The sequence below is a fragment of the Pinus tabuliformis genome, chromosome 8, assembly GCF_031772625.1.
Source record: "Pinus tabuliformis cultivar Carrire ecotype Pingquan chromosome 8, CPIR1, whole genome shotgun sequence".
In the NCBI taxonomy this organism is placed as follows: domain Eukaryota; kingdom Viridiplantae; phylum Streptophyta; class Pinopsida; order Pinales; family Pinaceae; genus Pinus; species Pinus tabuliformis.
Genome location: NC_142294.1, coordinates 1,436,515,316 through 1,436,539,402, shown reverse-complemented (window position 1 = coordinate 1,436,539,402; position 24,087 = coordinate 1,436,515,316). Strand labels below are relative to the sequence as shown.

Here is a 24,087-nt window from a genome sequence, read left to right as displayed (position 1 = left end):
TTGTCACATGTTTACCTTGGTGGAACAATTAGCTTGGGTAACTATGGGAGGAGGGTGTTACACCCAATTCTTTTATTGGGGATGCTATTTCATTTATGCAAATTCTTCAAAGCCTTTAGCACCCTTTATTTCAACCTATGTGTTCTGTCTCCAATCATCACAATTCGATTTTCACAAATTCTTGTTGTAATTTCTCGTGATTCTTTTTAACTTGAATTTATTCTTGTTTCTTTAAACCATAGGCCTTTTTCATAGCTTCAGTGGTATCTTAGTTTACTTCTCTTACTAGTCTCTTATGCCCACTTCCAGATCAGAAGAAATCTAGTCTAATCGACGCCCACATGTTTTTTATTTCAATATGTAAAGACATATCATCATCTATTTTACTTTCATTGTCTAAGATTTTGGTTTTATTATTCCCTTACAACCTCCGATGTTTCTACAAGTTTCTTGCCCTAAAAATCTTATTCCTAATGATCAAATCCCATTTGGGCTTCTCTCTCTGTCAACTTTGATCTCGACATCTAACTCAACCTTCTTGGAGTAGTTGACATGTCATGCAAACTTGAAGGTGATGGAAAAATTGCAAGTAAAAATTTATGTATTTTGGGTAATGGATCACTTTACAAAACACATAAAATAATAATTTTTAAACTTACTTAACAATAATAACATGGAAAATATACCATATTAGAAATAGATAAGAACAAAAATCATAAAAGAGTTCACCCCTCTCTTGGGCTACATCTCTTAGACAACTTCCAATGTTGGGCCTCTTTCATTAAGTTCTTAAATTTATGTTTACATGGATTTATATTGTTCAAAATGTAAATATTAGGTCTCCAATGACTTTAGAACAGTAAAAAACCCCTAGCTGGGCTTTTGTTGGGCTCAATTTGGCCAAAAACTGAAGAAGTTATGCTCTCTCAAAGTTTTCTCTACCAAATGATCTTCAAACTGCATTGCTTTTTTATCCATCCTACGAATCCACCTTTTTTGGGCTCGTCGAGTGACAATTGCGCTCGGCGTCAGCGAGATTCACGCCGGATTGAGTCTAAACTTTCGCTTACTTTAATTTCCCAACAAGGCTTGTAGACGGAAAACCAGGGCCACATGGGGCCATGTGCCCAGGGCCTAGGGTTAACCACCCGCGCCCATCAGCATAGCCCCCTAGATCTTTGACGTTTGGTTTTGTGGGTCCCTTGAAATCGAGGTCATTCCTTAAGTTTTAGTGCTTGAAATCCAAGCCCTCCGCGGTGATCCGCCATGGTTCCATGCCTCATAGTGACCATGGGCTGGTCCCAAAACTTTGCCCCTGACTATTTTGATCCGTTTAACTTTGACATGTGGGCATATAGTAGGCCATGGGACCTCAACCTAGTGCCTTGTCCTAAGCCCCCCAACTATTATCTCCCAAATACTAAATTGTGGTTACATGCTCTCTATGTGATCCGGGGCTAGTCCGCAAACTTCCGCCCCCTCACTACTGTTGGTGCTTCCGTCTGTTGGCATTGGTATGATGTTTTATTATCGCAGGTTCCAAAACCTTTGGCCAGGGTTAAGCTTGAGCCCTCGGCTCCCCTGCCTGTAGTCTCGTGGGCGTGGGGTGACCGGGGGCCAGGGCTTAGCCTCGACCTCGTCCCCCAACATCAAACGACATAAACTTTAAATATCAATTCAAAACTATGGTAGTTAAGAACCACCGTGCGCCCTAGCGGTAAGGCGCTGCAATGCTGCTCCATAGGTCATGTGTTCGACTCACCCAGAGGCCTATTCAGCCATAACATAATTTTAGTGAACCTCGGGGTGCCAATTGACAACCCATTACTTGGCCACGTGGCATCCCACCATTGGTCCAACTCATAACCTCATTCAACCAATCAAATGCGTAGTAAATTCAACCAAATACAGAGAGGCCAAGTGGCAATCTTCCATTGGCCCAAATTGTACAATCAGCCTGTCCAGTCAGAGTACAAACTGCCTAGTCAATAGTCCTGGATCCAACCCGCAAATGTTTTACCTATTTGGGAAAATGATCAGAACGTGATATCGATAGCATACAATATTGATTTTGAGAAATTCAAGCTCCGTTGGAGTCGTCGATATCTATGCTCTGATACAAGTTTCAAGCACTTTTGAACACTTTTAATTTTGAGTACTTTACTGATCCCCTGGATCACTTTCCCAACTGGAAGCTTTTGGACCTTCAAAAGACTATTTTCAGTGAACAAACAAATGAGGGTACAATTCCCTTACCCTTACCTTTTCAATTCATTTGGCTTTGCCTTATTTTGTACCTTTGAGCCCCTTGTGAAGGTGCCTCACGTTCCTTCTTCTTGGAGTTCTTGTTTCTCTGACAAGGATAGGATCTTGTTGTAATTATTCAAGTTTTTCAGGAGAGAAAAGTTCTCTTGAAAGAATCTGAACATTCTCTCTTGTGTGTTCAACCAAAGGAAGCATACCTAATTTCATTTTCTTTTTACCTTGAACCTTTTCTTTGTTGATGCAAAGCCTTACTTCATCTCCAACTTGAAAACTATGGTCAACACGATGCTTACCATGTTTAGGCTCATACTTGGCTTGACCCTTCACCAAATGTGATCGCCATCGCCATGCACCATTCTTCCTCAAAGAAAAAACATTAGGAGAGCCACAAAAATATGTATTAGAACTAATGTTCCCTTTGTCAAGTAGCTCTTGCATCTACTTCCTTATTCCTACATTCTCTAACATTGGCATCTTGTTCAAACCAATGTTCAAAAGCGATGCATCCTGCTGCAAATGAACTTCATGTTGTTTTCCTCTTTTGGGAGGAGACACATTAGATTATTGAAACATCTTATCACATGTGTTAACAACTTTAACTAAATCAGATTTTAATGTTGCATCACATTCTTGGAAGGCTTCGGATTCATCAACATCTTTATGTTTAATCATGATTAAACAATGCAAAATTATGACTAGCATTTACAAACCACTTCATTTTTCCAGCATTCACAAGTGATAAATTCAAATTCTTGCTATGTGCTTTAACAATATAATCAATCTCATTTTCAAACAAATGCTACTTGTTCTCATGGCGATGAAAGATGGCTTTCCTGCCATATAAGTATAGGCTTCCCAAAACAATCCCACAAATGTAAAGTGGTACCGCATCAAGTTATATCTCATCAATAAAATTTGTAGTGATGGCAAATATTGTCACATACCAAACCCCAAGGATAATGTTTAGGATGAGAAATGGTTTCCAAATTTAGTTTCTTGACAATGTCTTTTGAAATGAGGTTTTCTTGTGATCCACTATCAAACTGTTATAGATCTGATATGAAAGTATAAGGTAATAATATACGAAGAAATAATAAGATAGAAATATATAAATGCTTCACTTTATTAATCAAACCCTTAAGGTAGGGCAACACCATACATTCACTCCTTAAGGAAGGAGAACACTCCACAAGCCATATGCCTATTCATACAATAATCCTTGGCATCCCTCAATGTGGAGTCTCTAGCCTCTATATAGGCCTTATACATATAATACCATGGGTCATTACCATGGTTCCCTCAATACCATCTATCTAATACCATGGGCCCATTACATTATTACTAACTACTTGTGGTCCCTTACATGATACGGGTTAACCACCTTATTTATTACTATGGCCCATCCCATTATTACATTATTCCCTTAGGTACCTCCCTTTGTACCCCATATTATCCCCCCTAGGTATATAACATTCCACCCCCCTTAACATGTTTCGTCCCCGAAACATGGGAAGAACAAAAATAATAAGATCTACTCAAAAGAGTAGTCCACTGGTACCATGCACATGCATCTAGCCATCCAAGAGAAAGGTGAACCCTCGATCTCGCTGGTGCCTCACTTGCTTGAGATGGAAGTTGACCTTGGCAGCTCTTCTGTGTTGATGTGTAGTAGGTGGATCTTTGCTCCTCTCTATCTGTCATTCGGGGGTTGTTGTCCTTGTGGCTAATTGGTTGCCATCTTGTTGGTTGTTTTCTTGCGGGGTGATGTGGGTGATGATATGTTGAAATTTTAACCCACGGTGTCTTTTTCTTTAATTCACCCCTTACTGGAGCCTGACTGTTATCTGGTGCATGTTGTGGTGTCTTATCTTCCAATATTACTTCAACCACTGAGCCCTCATTTGATGTGTCGGCAGCTGTAACCTTTTCTGCTTCAGCCTTTGTTTGTGTTTGATTGTCGACCATCAACTGCTCATCATCTGATGTGTAAGTGTAATTAGAGCTTGTGCTTCTGCCTCCATAGTCTCTACTTGGGTCTTAATGCAAATATCCTGTAATGTAATTTTCTTCTTTTTATACTAGAGCTTCAGGAATTTCTTCTGCACATTAATATTGATAGTACCCACGGATTCCATCCAAGGATATCCCAAATCAACATCCACATTATCCATCTCTAAAGTATAAAAATCACCATGCAACACATACTTGTCAATAGAAATCTTCAAATCCTTATACACTTGAACATCCTCATCATCAACCTGTGCGTTTTCAATATGTTTTGCTGGCACTTGCAATTTTTTTGCCAAGTTGACATTTATGAGATTTTGCTTGCAACTCGGATTTATAAACACAATGATTGTCTCCTTCTGAATCAATCCATGAACCTGCAATAAGGAGACACCAGTAGAAAATAACCTCTTACGTGTCTCATTCTTTTTTCTAGCACAAGACCATTTGTCCATAAGGAGTTTTTCCAATTCTTTATTCGAAAATTTGGACAAATCTTTGATGCCAAGTGAGTTCCACCATATGGCAGCCTCTTCTTTCAAACTAATCAGTACTATAGACCTCCAAAATTCCCCATATTTGAACTTTAGTCTTTGTATGAATTCTTCAATAGTAGGGCTATCATCTTTTGCTGTAAAATTTTCCATGAAGAGGGTTTGAGAAAAATTCACTTACTTGGAGAAACTTTGAAATGGCCACAATTCCGTCAATATTGCTCAGAATCTCTATTATGACTTGTTTTCGGAAATGGAACAACCATTCTACATCTGCCCATATGATAGAAATCCTGATCCAGGCACCGAAATTTCAGATATGCGCTGCAACTCTCCTGTTGTCACCAAAAATTCTGAAAAAATAGTTGATTTTTAAATCAACAATATCTCCCTCATCCAGACTTCGATTCCACTGATTTTTTTTTTTGAAATCGGGTATTTTTTCATAAAGAATCCAGATCAGCAATTAGATTTTGTAGATTTTTCCCCAAAATGTACATATCTGCGCCGCAAACTCGCTGCCCCGAAAAAATGTCTGCAACACCACTAATTTTTAGATCAACGATATCTCCTTCATCTGGACTTTGATTCGGCCGATTTTTTTTTGAAATCGGGTATTTTTCACAAAGAATCCAGATCTGCAATTAGATTTTGCAGATTTTGCCCCAAAACATACAGATCTAGTCTTCAAACTCGCCGCCCTAAAAAGTTCCTGCAAAAAATAAAAAAAGTTCTCCACTTTTTCCCAAGAAAGTGTTTTGATACCACTTGTTATAGATCTGATATGGAAATATAAGATAATATAAATAAACAATATCTGAATATGGATAGAAATGATTCACTTTATTGATCAAACCCTCAAGGTAGGGAAACACCATACATTCACTCCCTAAGGAAGGAGAACACTCCACAAGCCATATGCATGTTCATACAATAATCCTTGACATCACTCAATGTGGAGTCTCTAGCCTCTATATAGGCCTCATACATACAATACCATGGGCCATTACCATGGTTCCCTCAATACCATCTATCTAATACCATGGGCCCATTACATTATTACTAACCACTGTGGTCCCTTCCATGATACGGGTTAACCACCTTATTTATTACTATGGCCCATCCCATTATTACATTATTCCCCTGGGTACCTCCCTTTGTACCCCATATTATCCCCCCTACCCCAAATTTAGTTTCTTGACAATGTCTTTTGAAATGAGGTTTTCTTGTGATCCACTATCAAACAAAGTATCTACTTTGTTATGTTTTGTGATGACTCTTATATAGAAAATCTCTATTATTTCTCTTTCATTTTGAGTTTCAATGGGTATTCTAGAAGAACTAGTACTTGCAATTGAATCCTCATCTTTCAATCCCATGGCCCTATGATTTTTGTTTCATCTCTAGAATTAGATCTTAGATCTTGCTGTGTAGTTGCAACAATCTTTTCTTTCTCCTTGTTATTAAAATTTTTGGGTCTCATCTCAAGATGATGTTTCCAACAATGGTATTCATCATGGTCTTCTTTTGAATAGTGTGTACATGTGAGTTGTTCTCCCTCCTTCTTGACTAAAGAATTCTCTTTACCCTTGCCTTTGAACTTACCTTTTCATTTTTCTCCATTCTTAAATGACTTCTCGCTAGTTTCTTCAAAAACATTCTTCCCTCTTGCTTCTAAATGAGTTGCTTGCACACAAATTTCATCTAGTTTTGTAGTGTTAAATATGAGAATAATGTGTCTCAAATAACTATGTAATCCTCCAATGTATTTCAATAGATTATCTTGGGAGGACAAATATATACCCAAAATCAAATCTCTTTTTCTAAATTCTTGAGTATAACTTTGCACATTTTGACCCTTAGCTTGCCTAAAGTTTTTCCAATCCATTATAGATTTTTGCATGTATGCTAATGGATAAAATTGCCTTCTTATTTCAACAACAAAATCATTCCAAGTGGATAAAACCTTACCATGTTTCTTCATGTCCTCTTGAGTTTTGGCCTCCCACCAAAACTCAAGAGAAGCATGCTGAATTTTGGTCTCATCATCCTTGATTCTTTGTATCATACAATACACTTCAATTTGATGAATCCAATTATATAATTTCTTAACATTTACCTCTCCGTCATACATAGGTAATTCAAACTTTATTTCAAGCTTTAACAAAGGAGTTTTACCACGTCTTTTTGGAGAATTTGGAGGTGTTTGTGAAAGGGTAGAAGAAGTAGAAGATGATGAGGATGAAGATGAGGATGAGGATGGAGGTGAAGGTGGTGGCTTGTCACCACTTCCTCCATTCCCTTTTAGAGGTTTGTCTCCTTTTCCTCCATCTCCTTTTGGAGAATTTGAGCTTTCCCCTTGCAACCTTGACTTCCTCTCTTCATAAAGAACTTTTACCATTTTAGACATTTCAAAGAAAGATTTTCTAAAAGTTTTTTCATCTTCAGACATCCCTTTAGGACCTTCTTCATGTGCCATGACTAGTGAAGCCTGAGGTATGAGTGTTCTCCTTTAAACAATTTGAGATCTTGGTTCCACAATTTCTCCTTGTCCTATTTTAAGCTTCAACCTTGAAAGCATCAAAAAACAATTGCAAATAAAATCAAACCTTCAAAATAACCTTGAGCTATGATACCAAAATGAAAACTTGAAGGTGATGGAAAAATTGCAAGTAATTTATTTATTTATTTTTTTGTATTTTGGGTAATGGATCACTTTACAAAAAACATAAAATAATGATTTTTAAACTTTAGTTAACAACAATAACATAGACAATATACCATATCATAAACACATAACAACAAAAATGAGAGTTCACCCCTCTTGTGGGCTACATCTCTTGGTCTAGCTTATAATTTTGGGCCTCTTTCATTAAGGGCTCAAATTTGTGTTTACATGGATTTATAGTGCTCATAATATGAATATTAGTCTCCAATGAACAATCAAAAACCCCTTGCTAGGCTTTTGTTGGGCTCAATTTGACAAAAAACTATAAAAGTTAGGCTCTTTCAAAGTTTTCTTTGCTAACTAATCTACAAATTGCACTGCTTTGCTATCCATCCTACGAATCCACTTTTTCCATTAACCCAAAATAAACTTTTCAAATTTTATTTTAATTATAATAATTTTAATTTTATAAATAATAATAATAAATTCATAATTATGGGAAAAATTAGTTACAATTAAAATATTTAATAATTAAAAAAAAATTATAATACATTATTTTAATGTTATTGGAAACCATTATAATATATTTTTTAACGTTATTCAATTTCCGCGCAGCGATTTGACTGCTAAGTCTACGAAGGCATACATACTCTACCCCGCTTTGGGTTTGAACCTGTGACCTATTAGGAGGAAACACATGCTCTTAACCATTAGGCCCACTCATGAAATATGCTCACCATGTTTTTAAGATACTAAAGGTGGTATAAAGTGAAGATTTTACATATAAACAGATAAATTAATTATAAATTCTTTTAAGATAATTGAATATGAGAGAATGGTCATATATTGAAAGTTTTATTTAAAATTATGAAAAGTATTGGATGAGGTGAGTTTGCAATAATATTATTGAAATGTTTTAATGTTTTTCTCAAAGTATAGGAGAGATTTTATATATAGGTTATTTGGATTAGAGTTAGTTTTTTCAACTCTTCATTTTTTTATGAGCTAATTATAGTTAGTTGTAAGTTTACATAGAAACCATGAGGAAGTAACACTAGACTAGCATTTGAAGAGCCATAACCTTAAGGATATAAAAATAACAATTGAGGTTTCTATGGAGAAAACCAAACCCTCTTTGGAGTGGATAACCATGGAGAATTCAAAATTTGAAAAAACCAAAATTGACTAAGAGTAGAAATTGAATTCATGACTAAAACTTATAACTAGAGTGGAACAAGATCCACATTCAATGATGATGTATGAAATATAACTAAGGTTGTCACGAGAGTCACCGAGAGGATTTGAAAGGATAATGCCCCCATGTAAGAGCTAGAGACTTGTTCTTGTTTAATTGAGTTCTCAATCAAATACAACCTTTGATGACTATTAATCAAGATAGAGCAATGAAAATCATCGATTGTAGGAGCATCAACATTTTTGGTTCTGGTACACCTTAAAGAGGCCTTGCCATGAGAATTGGAATGAAGCAACATAGTACGCATAATTAGCAATAGAAAGACAAAAACAAACATGCTAGTTGAACTAACTATACTTTATAATAACCACAACTTACATGTACACTAGGGAAAAAGGGTGCTAAGATCCATCTTAAAGCGTTGGAGCTAAAGACCAAGGATAGGTTTAACACCCTTCTGCATTAAAGCATCTATTACCTTTATGATAATTGTTAACATAGTTGAACTAACTATAATTTATAATAACCGCAACTTACATGTACACTAAGCAAAGGGGTGCTAAGATCCATCTTAAAGCGTTGGAATAAAGACCAAAAATAGGTTTAACACCCTTCTTCATTAAAGCATCTATTACCTTTATGATAATCGTTGTGTCCTAGAAAAACAAAACTCCATGACGAATACTTTGTTCCATTATCCCTACTTAAAAAAAACAATTCAAATGTTAATCGTCTAGATGTGAAAATTGTCCGTCATTTGGAAATGTGTGTTGTATGTCCTCTCATGCCTTCAATCACCCTGTACTAGGAATATTGAAATATTATTATTACCATGGTATTTTTCATATGGAGGGTGAGGGCCGTTGGGTGCTTTCAAGCACATGGGCTACTAAATAGCTTTAGTATGAAGAGTTCATCCATAAGTAGTGCAACACTCATATTGGGCTAACTCTAATCAATTTATAAACATATAACAATTGGTTCAGTGTTTAAATAAATATATTATTAATTATGATTTGAATATAAGTAAGAGGATACAACTTTCGCTAACTACTTATACTACACAAATTGACAATTACAACATTTTATATTAAAGGAAAGACATGCAATAAAAGTATAAAGAGTATAGATTGAAACAGCTAAGTGCACAGAGGCATGGGTGTATTAGAAAGGGTTACTGGTAGGGGAGGCTTGCATTAAACTTACCGAGATAAAGTAATGTTTAGGAGGTTGACCATGAATTTGAGATTTAAGGGTAGGAGGGTCAAACATACTGCCTATTGGCTGCAGAGTCACAAATTCACTGGTGGGGATGGCTTCCTTTTGCATCCGTTGAACGACATTACAACAAATAAGAATCATGAGTGACTAGTGGCAATAGAGACTTCATAGGAGTACACACTTAGGGCCTTCATTAGCAATATAACTAGTCAAAGCATGAGCACTGGGATAATTGAAAGTAAGTGAAAACAACACGTTCATCATCATTGTTATCGTTATAATGATCTACAGATGGCTTTGAGCACTGGGATCATTGAAAGTCGATGAAAACAACACATTCATCATCATTGTTATTGTTATAATGATAGAGAGATGACTTTGAGCACTAGGATCATTGAAAGTCGGGGAAAACAACACATTCATCATCATTGTTATTGTTATAATGATAGAGAGATGACTTTGAGCACTAGGATCATTGAAATTCGGGGAAAACAACACATTCATCATCATTGTTATTGTTATAATGATCTACGGATGTAGAGGGAATTGGAGTGACATGTTAGGGTTCCCCTACATTTGTAAATATATATCAATTATCAATTAGTAAACAGATATGTATTGTTTGAGTATTTTAAAGATAGGTTTTGGAATATTTCGAAAATCTAATATATAACTTAGTTTAACTTTATTTATATTTATTAGATTTTCAAAATATTCCAAAATCTTTAAAATAAACTGAGATGGCAATGAATATAGAACCATTGAAAATCTAGTATATAACTTAGGTTTAGCTTTATTCATATTTATCAAAATTTCAAAATATTCCAAAATCTTTAAAACATATTGAGATTGCAATGAATATAGAGTCACTAATAAACTCCACCCAATTGAAGGCCAAGGAGAGGCTAGGCACCTTTATCGGGAATGAAGGAAAAGCACTACCTTAAGTTGCTACAAATGATCTGATTTGCAATGATATGATTTACATCCCATGATTGATGTTGATGCTCAGATTTGGAAAAGGATTACCTTAAGTCACTGTAGATGATTTGATTTGCAATGATATGATTTACATCCCATGATTGATATCGATGCTCAAATTTGCAAGGAAACCAATATTATCACCAAGGACGATGAATACTTTGCAGCAAAGGTCATTGTCTAGGCTAGCTTGCCACATTCTGCGCTTTCTGCAGGAAAGAAATTCTTGGATGCTCTTAGAACTTTCCGTTTACAGATGTCACTTGGTTAGCATAACAGAATTTGAAGGCTCACAAGGTACAATCAGATTATATTATTGACAATAAATTTTACACTTCGCTCCCTTCCTTTTATACTAATTAATTTTTTTATTATGGTTTGTTGAAGAGTGTCAAAAATTGGATCGTGGTGCTGAAACCCATAGCACTATTATGAAATCCTCATCTCTACAACGTTTTGGTCTTCTACATCCATAACTTGGATACGGATTTGAACTCAAAACTCTTAACTTGCCCGAAGTCTGGTGTGGCTACGATGTTCTCATCTCTGTAATGTTCCGAGCTTCTATGTTTGTATCTTCCCTGTAGATTCTAACCCAAAGCCCTCATCAGAGTAGCTGATGGTTTAAGTTAACATTCACGTCCACAACTAGGATTAGCGACTGCGTTGGGGACAATTCAAGGCCCAACATTTCTAGGTTGCATACACTACGCCCTGGTGCTAATTTTAGAGATGCAGTGTATGATATGACATGATTCCATGGTTGCATAAAAGAGACAACTGGAATGCATTCTCTAGTTGCTTCGCTTCCACCATAAACATGTCTGTTAGCGTAGTCACTATATCCTAGTTCCATATGCCTTCCTACAACATGAACAATTATCCAACATAGGGTATACACGTCAAGGAGTAAATTAAAAACCTGAGAGAGTCGCGTGAAGGGTGGTTGCAGTTGCTCTGATCACCAGTCTGGAGAAGCACTTGTTGCACTAACTAGTATAGGAAATGAGATTTAATTTTCCCATACATAACCTTAAAATTTTGGATATCTTTAATATATCTATCTCTATATATATATATATATATATATTGTTGTGCAACTCTGATAATCATTAAATACGATCTGGGACCGGAGACGATGATGGGAAAAGCCAAAGAACAAAAAACTGAGGGCTCGCTAGGCCCTTTTTCTCCACCCCCAATATGATCATACTATATACTAGTCTGTGTTTAGGTTTTATTTTCTCGTTTTAATGATTTCTCCGCCTTACTTTGATGCATTTGATGTATTTAACCTCTTTATGTAAGGTAGATGTAGTGATATAACTTTGAAGGCGATTTAAGGCCCGACTTATTTTATGGGAGGCTTTAGATAATTATGGTTGTAATATTTTTTTTACAGTACTAATATAAAAAGTGGAATAATTTACAAAAATGAGATTAACTTATTAAGATAATAAGAATATAAGAATATTAAATTTAAAATTTTCTTTCATAACTTGAATTTTTAATGTATGCCATTATTTTTAATGTATGTGATCATTATAATTATAATGAAATACATTTTATTATATGAATATTTTATTATATCAATTTTTTAGGTGAATTTTTTTATTATCTAAATTATAAATTTAGATTTTTATTAAAATCATTATTTTTAATTGAAAAATGGATTTAGATCTTTAAAGCACTATGGTTTCATCTTAATTTTATAAGATTATGTAATTTTGTTAATTCAAAATAATTCTTATCAAAGTTTGATAAAAGTTGTGAGTGTTTTTTTTCATTATTTTAAAATGATGAAAACAAAATAATATAAGAAAGATTGTTACATAATGAAATATTTATTATTCTTTTCTTTTTGTTCTGGTTTGATTTTTATAAGAGTTGCATAATTTTGTAACATTTTTTTTTTCAAGTGACATGGTGGTATGATGGAGCAAATTTCTTAAAGATATTTTATTACTATGTATAGATTTTTGATCACGATAAGTTTTAATGTTTGAAATTTTTGTCTAATTATTATCTTATTTGCAATTAAATTTTTTATTATTTTTATTTTTAAATGGAATAATAATTTTTGAAAAATATTTAATTTTGAAGATCTGTTACCACTATTACACTAGGTACAACTATTTCAGAAATATCACCATACATAAGCTAGTTACAACATATTTTTTAAAACTTAATCGACATAATTGTTAAAATGAAATAATTTATTAAAAATTTAGATCAATTAATTTTTTTTTTTTAAATAAAAAATAAGATTCTATTTTTCCATATTCATTTTTTCTATTATTATTATTATAATAAAATTATATATATATATATAACTCACCGAACTTCTTCTATAAATATTTCTAAGATTCATCGGCCTTTAACAAAATGTTCATGGCCTTCAATCCTAGAGACGAAATTATAAAATTATAGTGATTGAACAAAATTAGAAGGCTTTTTAAAGGCTGTGGATCAAAATGCCCGTAAGAATTATGAATATGAAGTATATGAGAATTTGCATCTGACTAAGATATCAAAATAGCAATAAGAATTGTATATAGTATAACTCTAGTGACAAAATTATAAAATTAGAGCACTTGAACAAAAGTTAAATGGGGTTTTAACTTTTAACAGTCGTGGATCTAAATGCCTACAAGAATTCGTGTCAAAATAACAGAGGAATTTGCATTTGAGCAACAGATAAATATAAATTGCAATAAGAATCGCAAGAATGACAGATCAAAGCTACTGGAGCATTTGTGAGGTGCAATCTTTAAACTCTTTAAATTAAATGGTAGAGAATATCTTCACATTACAATATGTTCATGTGTGTTATTATTCAACTCAAACAATGTTACCTTGTTTGTTCGTCATCATCTAATCTCTATGGTTGCCAAAAGTAATATCCTTTGAAGCCATGATGCTTCCATAAACACTATCACCTACTTTTATTGGGCCAAGATTTAAATATCTCTCTGTTGTATCCAATACCTCTTTGTCCTCGTTGCAAATTCGTTATTTCACTCCCAAAAAATCAACTTGCAATCAACACTTGGTTTTCTTAGGAAAGAACAATGCAACTCACTTCCACCTCAAAAAAGTGTCCATGCTCCTTCCTTCACCTAAAGAATTGTCATAACATACTAGCTATAAATCATTCATACCACTGATACCTTAGATTGAATTAGAACTTATTATACTCCAGGGCCTAACATCAACTGACCATGAAGATCAAGTAACTGGCCATCCCATGGACCCACTTCCATCTATGAAGATACATGTGTGCCATCCACTGTACTTGTTAATTATCTAGTAAACTAGTTTAGATATGGGATTTATCTAACTCAATCTTGCATTTCTGCACCTTCCATTTAGGACTTATAGTGGAACATTTAAAAACCAGTTCAAGGAGTAAAACATATAGGTAGAACTCCCATCTAGCTACGCCACTTCTCTACTATTCAGATTCATGAATGATTACAACACTACAAATTATCAAAAAGAGATAAAAGACATATTGACAAGATTACCATATTCTTCCACAATTGTTCACATAATAGGAATCTCATTGTTTCATCTTTGGCATCTTTGTTTGCATATTAGTTCAATCTTCATTTTAGAGTTCCATACTTTAGACAATTGTTGGAGTAGTCAATTATAACAACCATGCAACCACATATTAAGTTGATTAGGCTCAATATGTATTTTTTACGAACTCTAAATAAATTCAAGCACACAATTTACTTTACGTCCTAAAGATTCTAACAAATTTTCATTGAAATAGAAATATGCTATGATACCTTCTGTATCCCTCAATTGATGTTCAACCTATCATATTTAAGATTTAAATCTTGGACCCATATCTTCTTTGAATTGGGGGATCGAATTCACACCATGCACAATTATGATTCTCTTTGTAGCTTCTTCATGATTCAACTTTAGAAATTCTTGTTCACTACCATGTTGTCATCATTTTCATCTACAACCAACCAAATGTGAATTGATCTTCATCATGAGGTTCTAAAACCATCAAATATAGACCTTTCAATGCTTTAATGTCATCCTCTAAAGTACCCTTCTGAAGGAAATACATACAACATTTCTCATTTTCTACATCATTTGGAAGCTCTCCACACAGAAATTTTGCATAAAGTTCTACTTTGTTCTTCAATGCTACATAGCTAACTAATCCATCATTTTCAAATTTTAGTTGAAGTTTATCCCTATTAACTTGATATTCAACATCAAAGTTTTTTTTTTGAAGATATTATGAGAGGCATTGTTCCTCTTCCGTACATGATGAAAATCAATGTTACGGGTGACATACTTGTTGCACTTGTCCTCCTCACGTGTTCTGTAGGGTTGAGCCCTCTATTCTAATAAGAAAGACACACTCACCCCTTATATAGCCTTCTATTTCTTAGGCATGACCCTTGACTTTGTCTACCATCCCAAAAACCCTATTCATTTATTGGGATGTTGTTGCATTTATGCTCATTCTTCAAAGCCTTTAGTGCTGTTTATTTCCACCTATGTGCTATGTCTCCAATTCTCACAATTTGTTCTTCAAAAATTCTTGCTTCAAATTCTCTCGATTATTTTTAACTTCAATTTATTGTTGTTTCTTTAAACCATAGGTCTTTTCCATAACTTCAGTGGTATCTTAGTTTACTTCCCTTACTAGTCTTTTATGCCCGCTTCCAGTGCAAAAGAAATCTAGTCCAACTTCCAGTGTTGCTACAAGTTTCTGGCCCTTGAAAATCTTGTTCATGATGATCAAATCCCATTTGGGCTTCTCTCTGTCAGCTTCGATCTTGACACCTAACTGACCTTCTTGGAGTAGTAAATGAACTTGACTAAATACATACCCTCAACTACCGAAATGGATCATAGGATTTGAACCAGAAACCCCCACACTAAACATTAAGATAAGAAGAAATATAAGAACACTTATCTTATAAAAACTATATAATTGGCTATAGATGATGGACATTCCACCCAACCATAGAATTTCTACTCCACTTTTCCCAATAGTAAATCACCCTTGGGCTAGGGTTAGAAATGCGCAATAAATTATGTGTCCTATGGATGGATATTGTCTAGTCACAAACTAATACCTAGTAAAATAAATTCTATAACAATTTCAATAAACCTATTTTGTTTTTTCTCAACCCACACAAACCAAGGAATGGGGTCCCATTCTCTGCCATAGAGTCCCTTAGGCTCTCCCACTTCCCTCTAGGGTTCCAACAAGGGATATCCAAGAAATCTCTTAGTTGAGGACTCTAATTACTATCGCTGCCTAAAATTTATCACAACACTAATACTATTAAACCTTTTGCAATTTTATCCATAGAAATATCACTTATAGGCCCCAAAAAAAACTTCTTCGTGCATTTAATATCTCCAAGAGGTTATCATAAATACCCACTATGACTACCTACTATCTCCTAACACCCCATGTTTTTCTTCCCCTCTACCCAACTTTAAAAGTTACTCTCGTTACTATTCAAATATCATTTTCTCCCATATGTTGACTGTTAAATTTCTCAAAGTTTGTACTCAACCCATGCTTTCAATAACTATGTAAGGTGTCTTTTCCCACCAACCTCTCACATGCATTGAATGATTTGGGTTTTTGAAATAACTAAAAGGGGAAAATAGATGTTTCATCACAATTTTTTTTTTGAAAGGTGTAATAACCGCCTCATTGATTTTCTATGTATATAAGAAAAATAAGACCAAGGTCCTGGGACACGTATTAAAAGTTGAATGTTGGGAAAAATATAGTGATGTGTATCATTGGTGATTAATTACTGGCTATGGAAATTTGCAAAGGCAAAGTGATATGATAGTTTATCAGATACAAAAGAAAAGTTATTAGCATGGGATCATAATACAGATAATGAGTATAGTATTTCTATGACTTTCATCCAAAGGGTTAGATTTATTCATAATGAATTTGAAGAAAAATGTGGTGGGGATAAGACAAAGGTTAGTCTAGAATTTCGGAAGGAATGTTGTATGGAAATAGGCTATCAAATTGAGGAAAAAATCAATTCAAAAGGAGGAAAAGTACATTATGATATATTCAGAGGTATTGATAACATTTTCCAATTGAAATTTAGAACTAGAGAGATATGGGAATTGATTAATGATATTTTTAGCATGTGGGAGAACATTGGCATTAAAAACCAGAAGGTCAAAAAGTCTAAACCATTGATATGTAGCAGCAATAAATCAGGTCCTGAAATGAAGCAACTTCCAGAAGATATGACTATCACACCTTGGAGATAATTGCAAGGAGTGAAGGATGAAAAACTTTTCAAAACAATACTATCTCGTGTGAAGTTAGGGCAATTACCATTTGACAAAATGAGTGATGAATTTCAAAAGTAAGATTGCTGAATTATTTTTACTTATTTCTAGGTTATAAATTTCTTTTAAATATAACATATTGTTGTTGGTAGTATTTGTTAATAATACATATCATTATATTAACTTTTTTTACTTTATCTATTTAGACACAAGGTTTACATGAAAATACAAGAACAAATGGTTAAATTGTTGAATGAAGATACTGGGATGATGTTGTATGCAACTACCCATATTCAAGTTCTACAGCAACACTAAAATATTTTTATCTTGCATTTAAAAAGGTATGTTGATTTGTACATTCATTTTTATTCATATGTATACTATTTTTATTTTATAACTTATACATATATTTGTTTATTTTATTAAAGATGAAGAAGGATGCAAATGGAGCACCAGATAATTTCAAAAACTTTATTGAAAAAATTAAAATTGAAAGACTGAGAAAGCATCGTCTTAGTAAAGTTGAACTTGATCCAACTCTTACTCATTTCATTTGGAATGGACTTGACATTATTCAATATCAACAAGGTGATTGTGAAGACATTACTGAACTCATACCTAAAATCGATTATTCCCTACTTATTGCAGATATTCCCCATGGTTTCAATATCCCAAACATTGACTATGATAACGACCCTTATACCTATCAAAATCTTAGTAAAGTGGTTGTGGGATTGTAGAAGTCACATCATCACCATTATGGATATTTGTGACATTTCATTCAGACACACAATTGGCAATGTTATTGACTAGCTTCAAGGGGAAAGCAAACTCAAGGATGCTGCTTACATGGTAAGACGTTGAAATTGTATGTTTGATTAATGTTAAAAAATCCATTTATGTACAAGTTAGTTGAACTTTTACTATTTCATGTTACAGGCAAAAGTCAAATCTTATTAACCGTGAAGATCAACCAATTATAAGTGACTGTGAGTTCATCCATGTTATAAGTTGGACGAAAGAGGATAGTTATAAGTCTATGATTCTTAATCTGGTAGATGGGAAGAGGCATAGCCAAGTACTGGTTTATGATGTTGTTGTAAAAAAACTGCCAAGTACTAGTTTATGATGTTGTTGTAAAAAACTAACATATGATGATAAAGAAGCAAAATGAGAGATAATTAACATTTATCAAAAACCACAGTCATTAATTAACTATCTTATAGACTTATGTTCAAATGAAGGAGATTGGGTTCTAGATTTATTCTCAGGCTCAGGTAAGTTTTATTATATAAAATTGAATTTCAATATCTTCTTTCTTAATTTATATGTGATTATACTAATTTACTTCATTATTTCTTTTGTGCTTGATAATTAGGTACAACACTAGCATGTTGCCTACAAAAAGGAAGAAATTGCATTGCCATTGAAAAAGACCCAGTACAGTGCAAATTTATTCAACAAAGAATTAATGCTCTTCAATTTCTTCCAGATGCAATGTAAGAAATTGGGTTTAGGAAATGAGATTTTAATGAATCATGTGTGGCAAAAAAAACAAAAGAACCTCAACCACCATTAGATGGAATGCTTGGAAAGACATACATTGGGCAATTCGAAGACATCAAAGATCCATTAGAAGAGGAAAATGAGCAAACTGAAGTAGAAAATATTGTGGAAGAAGACAATGATGAAATTCTAGAAGATGAGGAGTTTATATTACATGATATTATTGATTAAATTTAAGTTATGCTTGGAAATCAAGTTCATTTTTTGTATTAGCTATATTTGTAATGTTTTGACTTTGACATTTTATGAAAAGAATAAGTATTCAGTTAATGTTGTTATATTTTCAATATTTGTATTATGTGATTTTCACTTTAATTTTTACATGAATCATTATTTTTTGAAAAAAAAATATGTGATTATTATTATTTTTTGACATGAAATTCATAAAAAAACTATTGTTTAACTATTTTTTGTTAAATTTTTCTTATAAAAATTGTGATTTTGACATGTCATTTCTAGCAAAAAAGTTATCAAAATATGTAATTTTTTTGTTATATTTATGTTCAAAATGTTTATTTTCATGTCAATTGTTAAAATTATTGTTTTTTAGAGACAATTATTTGATGTGCATTGAAAAATTAATTAACAATATATAAATATGTAAAATATCGACCTTTTTCTTTAACTATGCAAAAAAATAAACATCTCGCACATTGCCCTATAGCTCGCATGGTTAGGGACGACCGCTTATTGCCTCCCCACCTAGGTTCGACCCTCGTGCATGACTCGCTGCTCCGCAGCTTATGTCTCTTATTTCGCTCCGCTGCTCCACAGCCTATGGTTTCAATCATGCTTCTGTAAATATGTATATATGTACAAATGTTGAATTTGGGTTAATAAAGCTTCTATAAGTGGGACTTACCCCCCACATTTTAAAAAAATAAACATCTCACAACAACAACAACAACAAAAATTTAAAAGAAAAACAAAAAAATATGAAAAAAAAGGCTACTTAAAAGATTGTTAAATTTAGAAAATAATTATTCACATTTAATACATTAGAAAATTTAAAGTAAAAAATAAGCTTTCTAAAAAAGGGCCTAATGCAACATCAACACTTTTTAAAATAAGTCTGCAAATCACTAACATTCTAAAAATTAATATACATAAAAAAATTCGAAATGTCAAAAACTATATATATATATATATATATATATTCTGAATCAACGCTTTTCAAAATCGGTTTATTTTTTGCTATCTCAAAAAAACGGGTAATCGTATCAGTACCCGTATCAAAGTTTACATTGTTATTCTCTATACAATGACAAGACCTCAAATTGCATATCTAATCTAGAGAATAACGAGATGAATTATTGCATTCTCGATTAATTCAATGTGTAGTTGGATGGATAACATTTGCAATTAGACCTCTTCAAAATTACAATTATGGCCTCCTTGCATCTTTCTTATATGTTCTCATTGCTTATTTGTTAGCCAAAGAGTTTTTCTCAATATTGATAATGATCTATCAATACATGAAGAAAATTATGTTATGACAAAAAATTTGGAACCTATCAAATGTCGTATCCAGGTTGAATAAAGAACAAATGACGAAGATTCTATAAGTACAATATATGAATAATTTAAACTTCATGTTTTATATTATTTGTTTATTCAACAATGTTGATAACAATTTATTTATATTCAATATGAAAGTGTTCTCTTATTTAAAACATTGTTGAAATGAACTGCTCAAATCCACATGATTTTATTGGGGAAGATGTAACTCACTTTAGATCTTAGGTTCCACATCTTCTTTGAGTAACTTTAATTAGGGTTCTAATAAAGATAGCATTAATGGTTAGCCTTAAGTCCTATTGTGTTTAGTGCATGATAGTGATAACAACAAGAACTTTGATAACAAGATTCACTCTATGTTAGGCATAAAATATGTAAGAAAATAAGTCTTCCAATTAATAGAAAATATTTCTTTTTAGGTCTGGTCAAAGTAGCTATGCATAAAAACTCTCAACCTATGGAACACCCCACTGCAAAATGTGCCTTGGATTCCCTTTTCTGAGTGGTGCACTCATTTACTTTAACTTGGAAACATATATAAATCATAATCAAAATTCCTCTCAACAAAGTGCTCCGTGGTATGTGGCACGGGCGCTTCAGTGGGGAAGCAATACCATACCACGTGGGTTCATATTGGGGGATATATATTAAGGGAAAAATGACATAATATATTGGGGGATATATAAGGGGTAAAGGGTTTTTATATTGGAAAGTATAACAAATGGGGGTGAAAGTTAATGAAAAAATATAAAGGGGTATAAAAAATGTTAATGAAAAAATGGATACTTACAATATCTAGTGAAATTAGTGGTATTTAAATTGGGAAGGTTTATAGGGTTCGTATTGGTAGGGGGTTAAATAATGTGATTTTTAGAGGTATTTTCCAATATGTAGTCAAATTAAATTTATTGTTTAATATGCCACGAATGCACGTGATACGTCAGAGGTTCATTGAGTGAAGCCCCCATCGTATTGGTGGCATTTTCCTTTATACCAAATTTGGCAACTTTGTCATTCTCCTCAATTATATAGATTTCCAAAAGTTCCATGTAATATGCCACATAGTATAGTGGTAGCAATTTGTAAGGTAACTCTAAAAGCTCACAAATTCAACAAAGTTAACATGAACAATGAATGGAGGATGATTACCAAATTTTTCATTATTTCTTATTGCTGCAATAACTTTATTTTTTTTGTGCGTCTATTGATTTATTGGCTCCAGAATAGAATGATCACTCCCATGAAGCCTTAAAAATTTTCAATAAAATGTAAGTCAAAAAATAAAACCCAACTTAATTACAATATTTCATGTTATGCCCATGTTTAAATTTTGAATTTTATATACATATAATTTCTTATTGTTATAATAATATTTTTATTTTTATTTTATTTTTTATTTTTTTCTATTACCATGTTTAAGGTTAGAATCTCTTATATATTTATATATATGAACAATGTAATAAATATTATATAAATTAAAATATATACATCTGATATATATATGAAGGAAATAAATGCAATAAGCCTCACTTTTATGCAAATTCCATTTAGCATATCAAGAGGAAACACTTTCTCTAGTTGTAAAGTTGGGATGTGGCATCTGAAATGCACTGTAGTGCACATTTTTCGATAGAAGTTTCTTATTCATTGCCATCACCATACCCACTAGAAAACCACCTACAAATTTCAGCGCTCAGATTTTGACAAGAAAGTCCCAAACCGCTTTTTCTTTTAGTCAGAACCCAAAATCATCAACCTAAAAAAATCTTCAGAATTGATACATATGTTACTTTCCATATGATTTATGGTTTCTAACACTTGTGTATTATGACAGTTTTATATTTTCTTAGTGAAAGCATGAAAGATATGTTGATCGCTATTTAAAAAACAAGTTCGCGTTGCACACGACATACCTGCCCAATAAAAGCTTGTATATTAACTTCGAAAAAAAAAGAAAAAAGAAAAAATGTGTTGCATAATGGATCTAAATTAAGAATAAAAGCATTCACAATAGTTTTTTTTTTAATGAGTAAATACAAACACATTGTTATAGCATTTTTCAATATAAATATATAGAGCGAAAAGCCACAGTATCCATCACAACATTTTCAATGAAGCACATCCATTGCCAATTGACCGAGGTATAATCAATCACATTTTCAATAAAGTACATCCATTACCAATTGATCAAGGTATAATCAATTTGGACGAGATGCTCGGAAACACAATCTCTGAGATGCCCTAATGCTTTGAAAGTTCAGTTCAAATGTTTAGGAAGGTCACTCTTTATAGGTTTGATTTTTGTACGCTACACCATAGTTTTCTGCAAAAGCTAATTGCAATCCCATCTCCTTCTCAAACTGTGTCGCACATATTTATTTGAATATTAGTATGAACGTATAAATCTGGAAATATGCGAACCCTTGTCACTATGCATTTTATAAGGTCGCTAATTTATGGGGTGGACGGATGGGGAATAGATGACCTTTTGGGCGCTCTCCCACCAGCCAGTTTTGGGGATAGATCACTTCAAAGTTGTATTTAATAGAGATACTCGATCTAACTCCACGAATTGTCGTTGGGAGAGGTCGTCACTACTGGATCTACTGCTGAATCCAGTGAGTTACCACTAGAATCAACAGAATGAACTGGAAGGTCGTCGTGTAAATTTGATCAAGATATTTATAGCCTTATTAGCACCTCTTAATCTAACATGTATGCCTTATAATATTATAATAAATTATAATATTATGTAATGTGAAAACCATGTTGCCCACCTGTTCGCACAAGACATTAAGAATGGAATGCACACATGGAAAAACACACCACCGCATCGGCCCGTCTGCCAACCACTTGTCCACACTAACATACTATCTCCATACATGTTCACCAGGCTCACTGACATCCGGTCCTTCTCCCTGTTCCTTATACTCTGGCTAGATGTTTCTAGTAACTACACTGATGGGTTCCGGAAGGTCTGTCATCTTAGATCGAATCCATTTTGTCTCGTTCCCTGCTTTATTTCCTGCCATTCTCATTTAGGGCCCAAGCAATGGGGCACACTACCAGAGTTGATGAATTTTCGTTTACTTAGGTTTATGGAATAACGCATTCAGCATTTCCTTGCAGCAGATGATGATCGTCATGCCACTATCGGCATTGCAGCAAATGATATTCGCCTTGCCACTGTCAGCATTGCAGATCGATTACTAAATCCTGGAGGCATTTAGTCTTTTTCCAATGGCCTTTGCTGAGACGCTGGGAAGCGACTGGGTAAAATCAACCCAGTCGAAAAGGTGAAAATGATTTCCTTGTTATTCTTTAATTGAGTCAAGTTAATTATATAATATTAGTTAAATTATATAATGTTAGATATTTGACAAATGATTTTCCTTGCATGCAAGGTGTTTTTCGAATACATATAGTAAGTATTTTTAAATCCTGAAGGAGTTCCAAGAGTGTCTTCCACAACTACTAAATCATGGAGTTATTTACTCTTTTTTCAATCACCTATATAATGTTAGTTAAATGATATAATGTTAGATATTGGACAATTCTCTATATACACCACAATATAGTGTAAACCTTCGCAACACGAGGGTTATTACACCATGGTGTAGAACATCACAACATGAGGGTTTAGTTCAGTGATTATTTATATTTCTCATAAAAAGAGATTCAGAGAAAAGCAAAATGACAAGGGAGGAAATATATTATTGCATCACTTGAGAATACACTCCATGGAGCCCAAAATTAAGATTGTCAAAATTAGCCTAATCCAACATATCAACCAAGAAAAGGTATCCTATGCATCTATCCAAACTCGACCACCAATTTTTAACTACCAATATATGTTC

General features: G+C 33.4%; 1 pseudogene; it reads right to left on the bottom strand.

Moving 5' to 3' along the window:
* Window positions 1-157: 157 nt before the first annotated feature.
* Window positions 158-23,114, bottom strand: LOC149241077 (uncharacterized protein At4g18257-like; annotated as a pseudogene).
* Window positions 23,115-24,087: the final 973 nt, after the last annotated feature.